Genomic DNA, 16,632 nt, shown 5'->3' on the forward strand with positions numbered 1-16,632 from the left:
GCCTTTCAACGATCCAGTCCATATTTTGCGAACACCAACTCGGGGAATCAGCAGAGTAACGGCCGTAGATCTGATGCTAATGACGAGCTCAAAATACTATATATTCTTAGTGTCCACCGGATCCATATTTGCGAAACTAAAGCATCGAGAAATGCGTTTAGGGGAACTGCGATCTAAATACGTATTTCGTCCTATTCTTTCGACAGCAAGATCTTCTTTTTTTTTTCATTTCATTGCTCGGATCAATTCCCAAGAATAAAATAACTACCCCCGGGGTGGTTCGGCACGCTGTTCAATTTCTCCAAAACCGGATGACTTGCACAAACTTATTTATGACAAGCAGGTAAGGTAAATGGTCGTAAATTCCCAGATAAATGTTAAAGCTTCTCACGAGATTCAGAGAGACATTGTTAGGTAATATCGGACTAAGTGTACCTGCCTGTAACGTTGCGTTAAAAAGTACAAATACAGAAGAATGGCTAACACAGCGTATAGATCATGAAACAAGCGTGTACCACACGTAACGAGGATTCGATTGATACTTTCTTTCGTAACATACGATATCCCCCGATATATACACTCGTTTGCCGGTGCTTTGTAAGCATACAACACGTTGGGCGCGAACGAGGAATATCGCGTCGCATTTATAACCGTGCGAACGAAAGAAACACGGTGCACCGAACTGCGTACGATTCCGTGGCGATGTTCCGCACACGGTTCCGTCTCTGTCGTCTCATTTTCTATCGTTTAAGCGATTATCGTCAGACTGGTCTTTGGAAATACCTACGTGCACTCGCACGTCGAAGGTTCATCACGTACAGACGAATGGATAAATAGATCGGCAGGAGGACGCGACACCGGTAATATATGAGCCTGCAGAATCGAAAAGAGCCAGGGAAGAGTCGTCGAGGCGTATATATGCGCGCAGGGTGTATATAACGTGGCACCGTTTGTGTGCCCAGTTAATTACTCGCGTAGTAAATTATCGGGTAATGAGGTGCTGGGCTCGAGCCTGGGGCTTTCTCATCTTCCTTCTCCCTCGAGCGCGGTCCTTCTCGCGAGACGATCTGCCTCTCACCTCTGCGGACTAACCCTAAAGGAAAGAGAGAGAACTAATAAATCCGCCAGGGCCGTAAGGAGGGATATTGTTAGTTGTAAGGTAAATCATCTCCGCGGCTCAAAAACGGCCTCCTCACCTCGGAAGAACCCTTTGCCGCGGCCCTCCCTCCTCCGCCTTTCTACCACACTCGAGGCCTCGAGGAGACGTTTGTTACCTCCGTTACCTCCGTGCACACCGGTCTTCTACTCTACTCGTGGTACTGCAAACCATCGCCACCTCTTCCCCTTTTATCTTTCTTCTCTTCTTCTGCTTCTTCTTTCGTATCCTTCTTGCTTTCCTTCTTCGCGGTCAGTCCAGTTAGCGTCAATATGCGGACACATGGCCTCGTCATTAGCGTCATCGGATCCTTAACGCCTGCACGACCAGCCCTTGTTCGGATCCGTCCGGAGATTCTTCTACCGGACGCTTGATTTCTCGGTACCCTATTCTCTCCGATATTTCCAGCCTAATAGTGCGTTTTATTAGCTCGTTGCCTCTTTCGTCTTCCTATTATGTACTCTTATATTTATATCTGTTACAAGAAATGAAAAGTCGCGAGAAGCTGTTTAGGCGGGATTCGCGAATCATCGATAAGTCTCTGATCGTTTTGTCGATGACGTTAATTTTCTCTAGAACTTTTGTATTTCTAAATCAATAACGAGACGAAATCGGTCTGCGACTATGACATTTTTATTCAGAAAGAAGTTGATAAGAAAACGTGACATGGTGGATCAAATGTAAAACTCGAATCTAATTGAATTAGAATGTTGGAGATCTACCAGCGATACCTAGGCGATAGCAGTCGTAATGAACGTATTCTGTACGATTTATTATGGCCAGGAAATGGATGGTGATAATGGCCGCGAAAAGGATATTCAATCGGTGGAATTTGAAAAAATACCAAACACATGCTCCGTACTGAAATATGTATTATATTACTAGAGTTCTGACCATTTATCAAACGGACAGGATGACACAGCGAAGCAATCATTGACACTTCTTCGTCCTCCTTTTCGTGATCAGTTAGTGTCAACACGTGAACACAAGACTTCGTCATTAGTGGGCATCAGATCTTTAACGCCTGCACGACGGCCGCTTACGAGCCGTTGTGTTCCGCGAAACGTCGTACGGTTCCTGAAACAGAAACTCGAAACATTACATGGCCATACCTTCCTTGAACGCATTAATACGTTCGATCCTTCTTCGCGATCCTTTTTGCCGGTCGCAATAATTTTCTTTAACTAACGAACCCGCGAACCGTGTACTCCATCACAAATAATTTACATAATGCGCCGCGCTTCGACGTACACGCGTTCAGTGGTGGCAAATAAAACTAAAATAACCGACGATATAATCTTGAGTAGTGTTAAACTCTAATAGTATAGGGTAAAATTAAATAATCAATACGTGTTACTTAACGGGTGGTGAAGACACGTCTATTATTTTCTAGACTACATTTACAATAGCTACGAAAAGCGTTTGCATATTATTATATTTATTTAGATGATCTATCAGATCTTAGTATGTTAAATTTCGTATCATTTACATGGTAGTATTTTTATATAACTATGAAAGTAACCATGAAAGTGAAATGAATAAAGCCTGATAAGGAAACCCTTCGTTAGAAAAATATGCAAATATTTCTCAACGGCTATCTGAACCATGTGAGCGACCTTATTTTTGTAATTATTCATGTAATTATCACGTAGAGGTAAAAAGTGTTTTGCATATAGTTAGGTTTATCCGTTGCTTGCCTTCCGGTATTGCAAAGACTTTTTCATTCTTTGCTTAATAAAACGTAATATATATGAAATAATGCTCGTGACAGCGGTGATTCGGCCTCCATCGGGCAGGAATTGATTTATGTATATCGCGATTTCGATGGAAGAGGTTTGATTCGGTAACGTAAAGGAAATATCATGGTCCGCGATCAAAGTGCATTACTAGTAGTAAGAATAATAATACTTTGCGTAGTAATTAACCTTTTGCGGTATAGTAACTTTCTTAGCCTCAGGTTTTCGCGGTCATATATATTTAATGTGTGCTATCATGTTTCCCATCCATTGTGCACTTCCTGCCACGCCTACGAACCTTTCACTTGGGTATATTCGCTACAAGTCTAATTAGATGGTTTTGTCAATATCCATTTATACTACGAATAACCCACGCAACCTGAACAGTTATGTTGTTCTCCAGTTCAGAAGTTAAAACGCGGATACGCGGTTTATTATTCATTCTTCGCGTAGCACGTAAAAATAGCCGGCACACCAACTTCAAAACTATGTGACGTAAATTCCAATTCGTGATTTCCACTCATTGTTTTTTTTCTCGAGCTGGAACATATCTCCTGGCCATTAGGTGAATTTTAAAGATCGTCTTCGATAAATTTTTAATGAACTAAAGAGAAAAAACAATATTCAAGGGACAATGAACTACCAACTTGAACGTAAATATTACCAAATCACAGGAGAAATACGTGTGCTTGCGTCAATATCGACGATCGCAGAATTACGAAATCACATGGTTCCCGCGGTTTAATCGAATAAGCATTGCAGTGAGATATCGTGTTTATTGAGCTAAGAGGAAATAAAGGATCTCATTTGGGCGGCAACGTACGGACGATCTGCGGATTAAAATCTACAAAAGCATCTGGCTAAAAGGAAAGTACCAGCCTTCAAGGCGGATACCTTACTAATGATTCGCTGGGACTCGTACATCCTCTACGCGTGACGAAGTATCTACGGTCGCTGGCGTTGTTATACTAAGAAACAACTCTCCTGCTCCGGTCATTAGCAGCACGATTGTACTGCCTTCTGTTTAACGAGCACCTTCCACGGTACGCGATGACATTATTATTTGCAATAATTTATCGTATTCCGATTCACCTAGAGGAATATCGTCGCGATCGTTTACTTCTCCTTGGCAAGAGAAGCCATTTAATTCGATTTCTAATATGGATACGTTTTCCATAATAACTTCGCATCGTAGTAGTTCGCTTTGTAATAAATCGAGGATCGCTGTGAATCTGACTAAGTTGGTCATCCACGATCTATTGTGTTTCCAATCGATACGAAACTGCAAAGAGAAAGGCATAAAAATTAATCGCCAAACATCGTACATTAAGACACATGGAAGTCGAGACAGAGTTGATTCTTGTAAAGGATAAATAAATGTCCGAAGAACTTTTCGTATATCTGATATACCAATTCGTGATATGCAATCAAATTTAACTGCGTCAGTCGTCAAATTGTTACATCATATACTAGACACATAAGTTTTCATATAATAGTCATGGCTGGTATCAACTATGAACACATTTATCGACGGCTGATCTACGAAGCGGTAGACAAATCCTCCAAATAAGGTAGCCGAAGCTTTAGAACGAATCGGCCGCAGCATGTTAAAAAGGCACGAGCGCAAGGGGTCTAGGTTTCAGAGCTAGCCAGATTTATGGCGCATTCACGTAAATCACGAATGTCAACCGTCCGTTAACTGTCGGTTATTCGAGGCCTGTCAACCCGTAGCATATCCACCATACACGTTATAATGATTGGCTAAGCTGGCAATTACCCAGCGCTTCGGATCCGCCGAATTGTCATTCAGCTCGCGGATGCCGATGCCCGTTGTACAGCCGCGAGTCTGACTGGAATATTATACGATCCTCATAACAAAACTGTGCTCGGCCGAGGTCTTCGCTGATCCCTGTCCGCTGGTCGTCTACCGAGTCATCCCCGTACGTGGAAATACTTATATATACTTGTACGCGACCAACGTGGTATACACGATACAGGAACGCGCAGCAGTCTCAAGATGCACCTCGAAAACTTGGCTTATGGACTCGTCAGCTTGGACGCTATCAGCTCTCTCGCAGTGTGTCGAGCAACGGGAAGAGAGCCAATAGGATTGTGCTTTGCCTACTAGTGGCTGACGTTATGGATTTTTCCGGCATCACGAACCACGGCATCCATGGGAACATTCGATGAAACGCGAGCGAACTCGTTCTCACCGCTATACGATTGGCCTGACGAACGCTTTACACGGAATACCTTGCTCTATTCGATCGTTTTCGATCGCTGCGCCGCTGGAGGTCTGGAAAAGGTAGCGAGAGATTTCTACTGGTTCCGTTGCTCTGGATCGTTCTGCGCTCACTTCCTTCTCCTCGCTTCTCTGTGTGTTCCATCGTTCGTCGTTTGGTCGCGCGGGAAACCTAGACGAGCGTAAAATTTACTTCCTTGTTTCGTCATTCTTCGTGGAAACTCGATACTCGTTACTCCTTTTCCTAGATCGTTCGTTTCTAGCTAAAATTCTCGACAGACCGTCGTATTCTGTTCGCACGATGATCTTTTACGATCTTACGCGCATCGTCTTCGCGATTATACTCGAGAAACCTGGCGAAGAGAAAGGAATCTGCATTTCTACTGAAATACCGACTCGAGGATCGTCTAACCGCGAGATTCACGCGTGACTGTTAAAGTACGCGGCAACTTTGCGGATTCTCGTTCGAAATGACGAGCATCAATCGTTCCTCCGCCAGGCATTGCGCGGATAGGATATTCGGTTGCGAGCTTCCTAACGCTATCATCGCTTCGCGCGATAGCATACCGATCGAAAGTTAACAGCTGACACGTTTATGATCGTAAGAACCATCCCAGGGACTTGACCGTCGTAAAAGTCATTGCGATCGACGGGCAAAAAGTTGCACGGTGGATGATTCGTTCACGCCGCGTCGAGCATTTAGCTGTTGCAGGAAAGACCATCAAAGAGAGAAGCTCTCGGTGCCGAGAACAACGGAATCGCTCTGACGGCAGCCTATAAAATTCAGAGGATAAATGTAGATTTCAGGGCGGTGTATCGTTTGACCGTCTGTTCTTTGCCTTTCAGACACTGTAGCCATGCGAAACGCTACGTTAGGCCACGCCATGGATTTAACGACGAACAGTATTACCACGTTCTTTCGTTCGTTTAACCGTAAGGGATGTACCGTCGACAGTTTGCACGTACTCCAATGCCCGACTCGAAATACGACAATTATCCACGACCTCGAACAACCTATTCGGTACATATTTTTCCTCTCTTTGAGTACATACCGCTTCCATTTCTGCAGAAAAGATATCACAGAGCGTGCAAACTTTTGCGATAACACGACCTCGCTCCGGAAAATGAAAATAATTTCTCTGGAGCCACATTTCTTTCGCCATTTTTATGTGAGAATTCCCGTGAAAGTTTTAAATATCAAAGCTCCGAATTTACGTATACGCCTATCGAATAACAGCAAAATTTTGCTCACTTTCATAAGGGTTAAACTTTCAAAACTAAAATACCAACAATTTTACAATTATAGCCCTCGATTGTCTTGTTTCTTCGATCGAACCTTGTTTCTCTGGAAATGTTTGAATACCTCAGAATATTAAGCAACGAAACACTTTGAATATGCTGATGGATTTTCGGCTGGAAGAATCAGGCCAATTACCATCCGTCTGTTCGTCCGAGTTTAGACTGCACGTACAACGTGGCACAAACGAAAATCTCGAGGAAAGAGCAACAATCGGGAATAGCCGGGAGTAATAATAACGCTCCACGGTATTCTCTGTATTAGGGATAATTGGAGGATGAACCGCAAACGGCAGTGAGGGTATCTCGCGCGATAAAACCCTAGAGCCAGCGATGGGGGAGGGAAGGAAGGTGAAGAGGAGCGAAGGGAGAGGACAGGAGGTGGGAGAAAGCGACGAGGAAGGAAAAACGCGAATTCCACGGTGGTGGCGCGTCCGGGTGCAACGAGTGGAACTTTGAAAGCGAGTTGTACAATAAGATCCTGCAGAAAGACGGAGATAGAACCGCGTAGATAGAAACGATAGAAGGAGCGACGGAGACTACCGGGCTCCAAACTACAAAGCCTTCAACCACCAGCCACAAAACTACCATGCGAAACGACGGTAGGAAAGGAGGATCGAGAACGAGGAGGAAGCAGGAGGTTGGAGTACGATCTTGGGTGCGTAGGCAAGGAGCACCGTCGAGGCATTATCCACTTACAGGGAATTATCCTCTTTCTAGCGGGTCTGCTGCTGGAGACGCGCGCGCGAGTTCTCTTTCTCCGATCTCCCTTCTATCTCCCTCGGCTGCTCCTTCTTTATTCGGCAGCCGGAAAAATCGTGGCGTGGAATAGCCAGTACCATTGTCTAGCAGTGGTACGTACAGACAAACAGACAGAGAGGCAAACGAAGATTCAGAAACCTTTCGAACAAAGAGTCCGGTAAAGAGCAAACTAGGTTCTCTCGAAAGGGCAAAAGACTCCGGTGTTTCCCGCAGTTCATTTGAGTGTTAATCGGTGGCCATTGGGCATATTACCGGACCGGTAATACGCGCAGGTAAACCGTGTGGGTTCTTTTCCCGTATCTCTTTCCCGTTTGTCCGTTCTCGTTTCTTCTTCGAGACCTCTAATTTCTTCTTGTTGTACCTCTTCGTTGCGCTCGTTGTTCAAACTGTTCGTCGTGCAACTCGCTCCCCTTTTCCAACTATGGCTATTCTCTAGACGAGACAGACAGACAAACAGAGAGAGAGAGAGAGAGAGTCTTCTGATGTTTCTGGTGTGTTGCTGGCCGTGGGTCTGTTTCGTCGAACCTCGAAGCATTTCGCGGCCTTGCACAACTCCGTAACTCAAACAAACGGAAAATTCGAGCTGCCGTGCGACGGTAATCGCTTGCAATTCGACGAAATTGCCGGGTCTACGTGGAGCGAGCGCGAGCATCGTTCATTGTTCTCCTCTTTTTCGTTGTTTTGTCCGCGCGCGCTGTCCGTTTTCACATTATTCTTGATCGCGCGCTTCACTTGTTATGCCGTTCCCCTCTCGTGTTTCCCTTCGTCGACCAGAGACCAAAGGAACTGGCTGCTGCTGCTGCTGCTTCTGCTTTGGATACAATGATTCGCGACTGCTACCTAGGCGACTGCAAGCCATTATACGGTAGTTAAGTATAAGGGATGCGTTTTATTTCTCTTGGTACTAAGTAAGAGAAAGTAATGCCATCCGAAGGGGGACTAACTCGCTTTCGAGTCGGCGAGGAACGAACCTCGAAAAGACAACGAACGCGAACGTAAAATTGCGACTAATTTACATACATATCGATATATACGTATATTATTTATGACCGGCGTTAATTTAACGCGAGCTCTCAAAGTGCTTTCGCAGCGCGAGACGCGGTTAGAAATTGAGACAAGTTGGAAGAATTCTACTGAACAGACCGAAGAATTTGTTCTTGCAATCTTACGGTCCGTGAGAAAATTGAAAGTACATTATAATATCGCAATAAAGAATATTAGTTGAAAATCACGTTAAAAAAGTTTAATCCTATATAGAAAAATATGTATTTTTAGGTACAAATTTTTAATTTTCCCTTGCTTTGCGAATTTTATCAGTTAAATCGTTTCACAGTTTATGCGTTTGCATAGACAATCTGTTACATCGTAACTAAACTTTCATTACACGTATGAAGTATGAAATGCTTACTGCCAATTCACTTGATATTTGATGTTAATGTATCTGGACGTTTTGCCATTATAGAACCTGGAGAACGTAAATGATTTTTGCCTCTTCAATTTTACGATCAGTATCCACGAACAAAGCGTATAAATCTTTCTAATAAAACGTAACTTAAACTTAACTTGCTGTACTAAGATTTTACGCATATCTAATCTTCGATTCTAACAATTTTCTTTCAACGTACTGCATGCTTTTAAGAATAATATATATTTATTAACATGGTCCATCGAGCGATCGAAACGGACGCTAGAGAAGAGCTGGTCGCATAAAAACCCTAATATCCGATTCTAGGAAATTACGAGGGAAATATCGCGACCATCCGAATTCTCAACACCTTGTTCCCGATAGATAACGACTCCATTGAGCCGAATTCGGGCTGGGCGTATCGGGAGCCAGACGCAAATGGACACGGATAATTCTTACGGGTCGGACAGGTATACGCGCAATCGTGGGCACGAACAATCTCGTGGTATGCCTTCATGGCGTGGGAGTTAAAATCCACGCACGCATAAATTACGTTCGTACGTACGATCGACGATACATGTTGGCGTGCACGCACACACGACCATCGACGATCGTACAGCGGTGCACAGAGGGTCGAGAGAGTCGGTCGAAACGCGCGATAAGTTAAGCGGTTCACGTAGTCGCCGGTAATTATGGATGCGTTTAAGTCGTGGCAGTTTGGGAAACTAAATAAAATAATATACGTGAGCCGAGGTTTTTATTGCCGGATTAAGGGCGCCCTGCGCGTCGCTGCGTGTCACAGCCTTATCCGTCCGCTCGATCTCGTCTTCCAGTCCAAAAAGAATAAAAAAAGAACGAAGATGGAAAACGAGAAAAAAGAGAAGAGAGAGAGTACATATATATTTCTGTGGTCATCGCCTCCCCGGGATGCAATGGAGAATATTTAATATAAGGGTGCGAGATGAACAGCTTCGAGCGCAATGTCAGCGACTTGAGTTTAAATACTTCCGGATGCACCCTGCTGCTCGAGGGATTACTCCGTGTTTGCGTCGGCTACGTCTAATATCGCAAGTTCGGCGACTGATGCCAGCTGTCGTCACGGTTTCCTTTTACGAAATATTCCTTACGACGATTCGCACGACCGATCTTTGTCTCGAAACATTGTTCCCTTTTCGACCGATTTTTCCCGTTGGAGCGATTTCGATAGAAATAATTCGCCTTGCGGTTAATCACAAGAATAGTCCCGTGGACGGGGACGCGGCTTTTCAGTGACAATACCCAAAGTGCGTGTTCAAGAGCGCGTGAAGTCAGCGTTACGAGGCATTGGCAATTTATCGCGATACCCCTCTCCTTTCGTTCGTTCTCTCGTTCCCCGTCCCGCGTCTCTCCACTCTGCTCTTTGCAGTAGTTGGAGAGCTGCTCCTCCGGCATTGCAAAAGGAGCTACGAGAGCGGCGCGACCGCAGCAACGCCGGTTATTATAAAACAAAAGACGATGCTTGATGCCGATAATAAAGAAGAGGTACGCGCTTCGAACAACGTTAAAAGGTGGGACAGAGAGGGAGGCGGCCGAAACAGGGCGAGGAGGGAAAGGACGAAAGAAAAGCGATATCCTCGAAGGTAGCGGGCGCGAAGGATGTGGTTCCACGCACTGCGATCGACTTAATTCGCGCGCTCCTGACTCTTTTTCCTTCCAAGTGGTCTCTCTTCCCCTCCGGTTAGGTTGGATGTCCTCCTCCGGCTTCCACCTCCCCCTCATCGCTTTCTTATTTAGTACCCCATCGCCTCTTTCTATCTCCTTCTCTTTATCCCGTTCTCTGTCCGTTTCTCGTAGCTGACCACCTCTCTACTGCTCCTCCATCACTGTTGGCAGCCCGCTTACCGCCAATCATCATTTTCAATTCTCCGTGGTGGAGCGCCTCCACCGTCTTCCACTGTTCTTCTCCTCGTTCTGCCCGTGGTCCCTTTCTTCCTTCCTCTTGTCTTGAATACGTGGCCCGTAAAAAAACGTTGGGAATATTATTCCAGAGATCGAGGAATGGACGGCCCGGGGGAGGCACGGTGTTCGCCGCGTGCTACGATTTGACGTCGAGACAACACGTTTCTCCATTTTGCTATGTTTGGGAGGAACGGACGTGAACAGAGCGGAGCCTGAACTGTGGGCGGGATGCCAGACCCGCGTACCTTACGATTTCAGGCCGTCGAGATATCATTGATTTAGGTGTCTTTTTCGACGACAAGTGCTTTCTCCTTGATTGTGGCCCCTTAATCTGTTTAATGGCGAAGTAACTCAATGGAAGACTCGGATAAACAACGGTCTTTTAATTCCAACGCATCTTCGTTTTTATTTCTCTGCGCGTTTTTTTACATTTCACCAGTGCACGCCGAATAACGGATGCGGCTCCTCCGATTCCTACCTTCTCGTAACAATTATCCGAAGCGTTTCGAGAAGGTTTTATCGCTGCTCCGACTCGTAGCCTTCTTCGGGATGTACGTACCAGTTAGACTTCTCTCGTATGTGTAACAACCCTGTTTCACGTACGGGATCGTTAGACTGTATAAAGAGATTCTGCGAAGCAAGTGGAAACAAACGAACCTTTCGTACGTTGGCGCATACGAGCAAGGAAGGAGGGACTTGTTTGACAGAGTTGGAATCTGTGAAACGTTTAAGAGCATCTTCAAAGGAGCACGAATTCGCCTTCTCTCGTGCCGCTACTCTTGCAAGAAAAATAGGTATATCCTCGCACGTGTATCCTGCTACCATACTATATATCACTACCATCTTTCAGTCAGATGCTTTACGATACCAAAATTCTACCGTTTCATCATCTTCAAACCCACTGGCCTCCGATATACATCCATAAATCCAACTTCCTCTTTCAATTCAATTAATCCATTTACCAGTTAGCCACGATACCGGCGTTTAAAACACTTTCGCGAGCTCATGACCGAGTGAAACCCTCGCGTCGCGATAAATCAGGGCGACGTTATTAATACACCGGCGAGCCTTTGGACTCCACCCTGGGGAGCCAGGGCTCACGAGCGAGAAGAGTCGGGCGTATCGCAACATTGGCGTGCACAGTCGCGCGCGATTTCTCTGTAAGATTGCCTGCTTATGCCCGGTTCACACTTGCAACGGAGACACAAAGTCACTCACCATTGGCGGATCCTGTGCGACCGCCGATCGTTACGGCTCCTCTCTCTCTCGCTCTATTCCGCGGCCCGTTCCGGCCGCTTCCCCCGTCCCGCGCGAGGGGCCAGTTCCTCTCTTTCTAGCCTCGGTTAGGACTGTTAAGAGAGCAAGGTGCTCCGCACCGACCGTTGCTGGTCGCTCGGATGGTTCGATGGTTCACCGGTTGGTTGAACGACCTAGCCCGGATCCGCCGACTCGTCCATACCGATCGCCTCCTTCTGTCTCTTTCTCCGTTCTGGCCGGGTTCATGCCCATAAATACGTGCCGCGTACGTAACGCTGTCTCTTTTCGATACATTTTAACGCCCAGGCTCGTAGCCGGTGCCGGGGCGCCCACCTTTCAAACCGCGGACGCGTCTCGTCGGTGCCTGGATAACCGTTGGACGCGAGCTGCCTTGGCTGACGCGGGGCCCCTTCGACGGGTCCCACATCGAACACGGAACCTGGATCGCGAGATTCAAGATCGATCGGACGGCTTTCGTCGATGAGTCGTGAAACGCGAGCGAAGCCCCGCGAATCCCACTCTTTCATGTTGCCGAACGAATCGTAGAAACGCGATCTACTAGAGGATAATGATGGTCGAGAGCCTGTTCGATTGTTGTTCTTCAATTAATGGTAATGGTTCGGTCGCTATTACTAGGATGGAATGGTTAGAGTAGAGAAATTTAGTGAGAAGCTTTTCTGTGAATTGGTTTATCTCGATTCGTCAAGGGTCGACGTTCTCTTAACGCAACGTTTCATCTGTAGTTTCTTTTTTCACTTAAATATTATCGATCGTTGTTTTTTTTCTACTTATAAGAAGAAACTTGGAGGATTTGAAACGTTTTTCTCCTGCCACGTAGATTTCATAGCTTCATGGAGTTTGTAAAAATTGCGCGATAAACAATTTGTTGCTGAAATTCCGTAGAATATCTACTATTCTAAAGTATTTTTTATACCTTGACACGTAGATTATGTTATTTAAATTTAACCACGTTCTACGTATTAATTCGCTGCCCAATCCTTATCGATCTAATCTCCTTTCGCAAAGTAAATTAGCGAAGAAGTAGGAAAATGTTTTTCGATCTGAAAGTTACTGTTAAACCGGCATGTAGATGCTGGTGTATTATTAATGTTGATATTTGGAACGCGTCGGTGTTTAATTCGAGCAAGGTTTCCAGGATTTGAATCACGGTTCTGCAATGTCGTAAAATTGGTGGCTTAAACGCAGGAGTGGCATACACGGTACGTGTATGCAATACGAATTTGTACACGCATCGCGAATAAACGAGCACAAAGTCGTTTCGCCAGTGTCCACCGATTTTCACCGACGAATTAGTTTTGCGACGTGGATCGACGATTTCAAAAGTTAATATGTACGACGCTTTGTTGTGCGCTCGATCGCAAACGAATTACGGATTCGATTAATTTGCTCTCACGTTTCGTTTTGTAATAACGTAACGTATCTATACTTCACGCTCAATTATCACATTCATCGTAAATAACGATTCGAAGTTCTCGAGTTTGTCGCTGATAAAATATCCATCTTCGGCAGGAAATTGATTTCCCGAAAGGGAAAAAATTCGCGTCTGGTATTTTCCCATGCAACAAAGCGGATTTTTCTGAATAGCCGTCACGAAGAGTCGCTGCCGCGTGAAAACGGTTCCGTTAATTGTGCTCGCGCCACGTAAGAGACTATTTATCACGATGAATGTCTTCAAGTACAACCTTGAAAAGGCTCTAAAGTTGAGTCAAACAGTAAAATAACGGAATGAACGATCGGCAGAAAGAGGAAGAGGGCGCCACTAATGGCCATAGCTTCGAAGAAAAGGCTTCATAGAAACTATTGTGATATCGTCATACAGAGTCACCCTTGCCAACTCGTGCAGCCCTTTGTCTCTCAATTGGCGCGTACTTCATAGCGCGAAATACTCAAGCGTCCAGTACTTAAAACGAAGGGCACACAAGACTACGGTTGGAACAATACAGCTAACAAAATCAAAACATTATTGTTTCCCTTTCTTCCGGTGTTACGTGTGTACCTACCTGTTAAATACTCGACCTAATTGAGTACAGGTGTGGTATCGTTCAATTTCGTTTCGTTGTTCTTAGCATTCTTCGGCTCACTTTTTATATCTAGCCGAACAGTTTTAGTACTTTCGTCCAAGTTTGTTTCTTTGTTATTTCGATATCACAGGATCGATTTGGTGGAAAAGTAACGTAAGAATAGAAACGTTTAAGTAAAGCTCGCACGTTGATTCGCGGAGAGGAACAAACGTTAAACGGATGAAGAATGGTAGCGCGTAGCACTTGGGAGGTGTTCGAGCGCGAAATGTGTTTTCCTTTTGCAACGGTTGGATTAGACGTCGTCGCAGTACGACGGAAACCATCTCGAAATCGATTACTTCTTCTTGCCAGCTCGGTCGTTCGATTCTTCACGCCTATTTGGCCCTCCTCCCGTCCTTAACGGAACGATTGTCCTCCACAATGGCTCATTTGTTTCTAGATCACGACTTATAAACCACCGTCGTCATCACCGTACAAAACGGCAGCTGCATCACAGGCCAACTTACTCGACTTTATAATAGACGATAACGATCGCGATCGGTCCATCTTCCTTCGTCCGTCTTCCTCTTCTTCTCGTCTTGCACAGGGGCGGATTCAAACACCTTCCCTCGAATCTGTAACGTTTACGCGTACCAAACGTTGTCCTTGAAAGTAGCTGTGAAAAGTCGATGTTCGAGAGATGGTCGTTCCATCCCCGGTCGCGCTAGTGGTTCCGGTTGGCAATTATCGTTGCGATGGCACCGATCTTCGCCGACTCGAACGACCACGACTGCCCCACTACGTTCCTGACGTAATTCCGCCACCGTCTCTTCTCGTCTTTCGTCCGTCACGAGATACAAGATCCAAGTATATTCTTTGCTTCTTTCTTCTGCTGCACGGGCTGGCCTTCCCACTCTCCGTCTATCTTTCGGTTTTTCCCTCTCGCTTCTCCTCTGCTTGGTCTCGCTGATTGTATAATTGGGAGGCAACAACGAGCTACGTGCGTCACTCCGATGATTTAGCCTTCCCCTCGGCGTCGCCTCACCCTCGGCCAACGGGCCCTCGGTCAATCACGTCGTAATTACTTTTAATGCTGGACGACTCGGCTGACACAATATCTAACCCGTCAACGAGTCGTTTCTCTCTCTTTCTCTCTGGCCCCTCTCGCTTTCCCCTTCACCGTCTCACTGTCTCACCCGTTCTTTCTCTTCCTCTCTGTCCGTCTTTCTTCTTCCATCATTTTTATTTGTCCCCTGGTCACTCTTACTCTCTCGTTCCCTCGCTTCATCTCGCGCGTTATGGCCTATCTGCTCGTTCGCAGCATACTTCGCACGACCGGATTAATTGGTAATAGAGAGTGCGACGAAGAGCATGCCAGGCAAATATTGCGATTAATATTGATAGGGCCACTTTGCTGGTGCCATGACTGCGCGCAAACATTGCGCGAACGGGAGAGGTAAACGGGGATTGAGTGATTCCAGGGTAGGAACTGGAATCGTTGCGAAGGTAAGGGCAATGGGGGAATTGCAGGTTCAGACGAGACGACGGATCGGTAATTGCGCTTGATTTAGCGAAATCTGCCGGTGCCTCGGATGCATAACGCTTCCGAGAATTTACGACCTACTTATTTATTTAATTCGCTTTCCTTTCGCGTCTCGTTCGCGTCGATCTCATCCAATCGAGGAGGAAATTATTTTTATGTCACACCATTGAATTTAAAGCGATAGGTCGGCACTGTTTTAGTACTTGACGTCCCATTTGAAGCGATCAGCGATATTATCGATGCACGTTTCAAAGCTGCTTACAACACTAGAAACACGTGTAATACATTTTTATCGTAAATCGTTACATTCGTAATCCACGAGTGATCGTTAGTTGCTATTGGATTTCCGGATTTCTATCTCACGAATACGTATCGACTAATTATCGCAGAAACGGTACATAATAATTCTTCCGTTGTTTACCGGTGGAATCGCAGCGTAACAAACGTCGCACGCGATTATCCAAAGAGAAAAAGGAAACAAAAGGAAAATTGACGATGCCTCTCGTTAGCTTAATAAAAAAGATAGCGAACGATTGTTACCGGTGCAATTGGGCAGCGCAGAAGGGAATCGAGGTAAACGTAGAGAAGGAGTCTTCGTAAGCACTGAAAAAGCGAATCACTGTCGATGTCTCGTCGCGTTTATTGGGATTATAAAGCGTGCAGAGGAAGGAGGGCAGGAAGGAGAGATTTGTTTGAATTATTCAAATTAGATACGAAATTGAATGCGTGCTCTGCTCGTGTGCAGGTAATGACGGCACTTGCATATAAATGGTAATTATTGTCATTATTCTGCCCCGGTCGTTGTGTCCTCTCTCTCCTCTCCTCTCCTCTCGTCTCCTCTCCGCCCCTACCCCGCTCTCTTTCTCCGCCGTACGTCTCTCTTTCCGTTTCTATACCCGTGCCCGCTGTAATGTCGTGTGTTCCCATACACTAGTTGAGATAATTATCAAAATTGTTTTATTGTTGCTATAATTACGGGGGACATGCCATGTCCTCCCTGGCTTCGGCCTCCTCCTTCACCACCTTCCTCCCCTTCTGGTGTCCCCGAACTCGACCAACACGTTCGTCCTCCTCGCTCGAAACCTTCTGTCCGCCTGCGTTTCGCCTGCGTTTCGGGTCCTACCATTTACCTCGTACCCTTCTTTCGCGTAAACTACAATATGGTCAGCTGACGTTTCGCCTTTTTCGAATCGCTTCCGAGAAAATCGGTCGTAGCTCGCGCCGGCACCGTAATTACCGCGCTTCACGATGTTACAATCACGCGATTACGGCCGAG

At 45.7% G+C, this 16,632-nt stretch overlaps 1 long non-coding RNA gene across 4 annotated transcripts; it reads right to left on the minus strand.

Annotated features, from left to right (window-relative positions):
• Window positions 1–312: 312 nt before the first annotated feature.
• LOC117231472 lies at window positions 313–15,998 on the minus strand. 4 transcript variants are annotated; one of them, XR_004492973.1, is made up of 6 exons: window positions 15,897–15,979; window positions 13,814–15,622; window positions 5,146–5,306; window positions 2,051–2,233; window positions 1,197–1,565; window positions 313–1,093 (listed from the first exon to the last, which is right to left on the minus strand). It is a non-coding gene; the product is annotated as an uncharacterized LOC117231472 (long non-coding RNA). The 4 variants fall into 4 exon arrangements; XR_004492974.1 differs by lacking the exon at window positions 13,814–15,622 and having other exon boundaries at window positions 15,897–15,998; XR_004492975.1 differs by lacking the exon at window positions 15,897–15,979 and having other exon boundaries at window positions 14,341–15,890.
• Between the last annotated feature and the right edge of the window lie 634 nt (window positions 15,999–16,632).

The sequence above is a fragment of the Bombus vosnesenskii genome, unplaced genomic scaffold (genome assembly GCF_011952255.1).
Source record: "Bombus vosnesenskii isolate JDL3184/JDL3185 unplaced genomic scaffold, Bvos_JDL3184-5_v1.1 scf7180000013272, whole genome shotgun sequence".
Taxonomy (NCBI): domain Eukaryota; kingdom Metazoa; phylum Arthropoda; class Insecta; order Hymenoptera; family Apidae; genus Bombus; species Bombus vosnesenskii.